The sequence below is a fragment of the Oratosquilla oratoria genome, chromosome 4 (genome assembly GCF_046742065.1).
Source record: "Oratosquilla oratoria isolate Oo_2021 chromosome 4, ASM4674206v1, whole genome shotgun sequence".
In the NCBI taxonomy this organism is placed as follows: Eukaryota; Metazoa; Arthropoda; class Malacostraca; order Stomatopoda; family Squillidae; genus Oratosquilla; species Oratosquilla oratoria.
In genome coordinates this window covers 61339699-61342198 of record NC_134780.1, presented here as the reverse complement: position 1 = coordinate 61342198, position 2500 = coordinate 61339699, and the positions used below count along the sequence as shown (strand labels likewise).

Below are 2500 nucleotides of genomic sequence, written 5' to 3'. Positions count from 1 at the left end.
TCCTATTTCTCTTTGGAGTTTTCTTCCGTTTGGAATATTCATAGGTGTAGTTTAAGTATTTGTTTATGTTTAATCCACTTTCTTCTCCCTTTGTTTATAACTTCGTGCATTTTGTGTCGTGTGGTCGTTTTCTTTGAGGAGGAATTAATTGATTTGGTTTAATGTCACAAACTCCCCCCTATCAGGAGTCTAGGGCTAGGACGGTGCCCCTTACAGAGGACTTTGTAGCGTGGAATTTAATGAACCATATTTTTAGTTCAACTCACCTGTGGTAAGTTTCGAACCGCCATTACCTCAACCTTCGTCGCAAGTAATGACGCTCTAGACCACTCGGCCAGCGCGGATAATATGGAAAGAGTTCGTTTAAGAATTTCTTGACTTTTGCGTACAGTTTGTATATGGTTTTTCAAGTAATTGTTGAAAAAAAAATAGTTTGAACGCTGCATCATAGAGACCAGTGCGTTGAAAATGATACATATATATTTTTTATTATTTAGAGTTAGTTTTCATACGGCACCATTTTGAATATTTCGTATGAGGGTTTTTGTACTTGTTCGGGTGTTGAAGTTCTATAATGTATCAAGTATTGTCTCTTCTGTGATATCAAATGCCTATGAGAAATTGACTAAAATTACATTATTATACAGTTTTTCTGTGTAGAAATTGTAGCAAGAAGTATTCCCCATTGTTCACCTTTTGGGCATAAATCCATTCTGTTTCTGTTATGATGAACTTTTTTTTTATGTGGGGATACGTTGTGCTGAATAAAATCGTCCCACATTAGACAGGACAAAAATTTTAAAGTGTGATGACTTCTTCGTTGTTGTTAATTCAGGGTTGTTTGAGACAGATAAATGGAAATGGTTATGAACCCTTTAACGATGAGGCAATAGTTGTTTCCTGGCTAGTACGGTGGTAGCGCGCTGGTCTCGTAATCTCGGGGTCGGCAGATTGAACCCCGCCAGGGCACGTGAGCTTAAACTGTTCGCTGGGGAGGTTACTGCCGTGGCTGGGCACCACGGTGGGGGTTGAGGCTTACGGTTGGGGGCACTTCATGGCGACGGCTCGACCCCTCGCCGCGGAGCAGATGTTAGATAAGGCATCCGCTGTGTAATGGCCCCCGACCGCTGTTTACTTCAGGACATGAGGTGGCTCGGGCATCACTGTGTGTGTGTGTATGATGCATTACCTTCCTCCGGGTATCGTCATTGCAGTGACATGCCATGGAGAACACAGTCTCTCCTTTGTTCATGTATGAACAGTTTCGGACTACCGACAAGGTTGAGGTCCGAGCGGGTACCAGCCCCGCAAACCACGAAAAAAAAAAAAAACCCTACGATGGGTTCTTCTCAGGGAAATCTAACCCTCCTGTCACTCGACAGAGTAAAGGACTTCAAGGGTGATAGATTGTACAAGTCTGAAGTCACCAGGCTTTGTATTTCAGCAAAGAATCTGAGGTTACATTCAGTGAACTACACTGGGGGACGTTTGTTTGTGCAGGAGGATTCTTGAAGAATTTCAACGTTGTTTCATGATGAAGGCAAACCAGAACCAAAACAAAGATGCGTCACCGTCGAGACGGGAATAATAAAGTCATTTGGTTTCACACACACACACACACACACACACACACACACACACACACACACACACACACACACACACACACACACACACACACACACACACACACACACACTCTCTCTCTCTCTCTCTCTCTCTCTCTCTCTCTCTCTCTCTCACACACACACACTCTAAAGTGCAAGCACACGCGTGAGCTCCTCCATTGAGATATGCCATGCAATTGTACCCGTATCTGCGAGAACATAGGGAATTTGCACCTTCATTTGCATGCTTATACTCTCTCCCTCTATGCTCACACATGTTTCCATGATCTGAGGTTGGGCGTGCACATCCTCGTATTTACCTTACATGTATTAACCAAATTGTTCTTATACATGGTCAAGATTAGCTCGTGGATTCCTTTCCTTATATCTTTCTGTTGCACATAAGAGACCGGAGTCGAAAGGAGCCAGCCATTTCAATCTCTGATACCATCCTGACCACTACGATAATTAGAAAAGGGGAAGAATCTTATTTATTCTATATTAATTTATTTGTTTATTTTATTAATTAATTTATCTGTTCATTTATTCATTTGGCTATTTTTGATTGATTATTTGAATGGTTAATTGATTTTTTGTTAGCTACTTAGTTATTCTTTACATACACATACACACATTATATATATGTATATATATATATATATATATATATATATGTATGCATACATACACACACACACACACACACACACACACACACACACACACACACACACACACACACACACACACACACACACACACACACACACATATATATATATATATATATGTATATATATGTATATGTGTGTGTGTGTGTTCGTGTGCGTGTGTGTGTGTGTGTGTGTGTGTGTGTGTGTGTGTGTGTTCGTGTGTGTGTGTGTGTGTGTGTG

At 41.0% G+C, this 2500-nt stretch overlaps 1 protein-coding gene across 1 annotated transcript in view; it reads left to right on the top strand.

The window, feature by feature from the left end:
- Positions 1 to 2500, top strand: part of LOC143024515 (uncharacterized) — a 90508-nt gene that overhangs the window by 43836 nt on the left and 44172 nt on the right. The gene's annotated exons all lie outside the window — the stretch shown is intronic.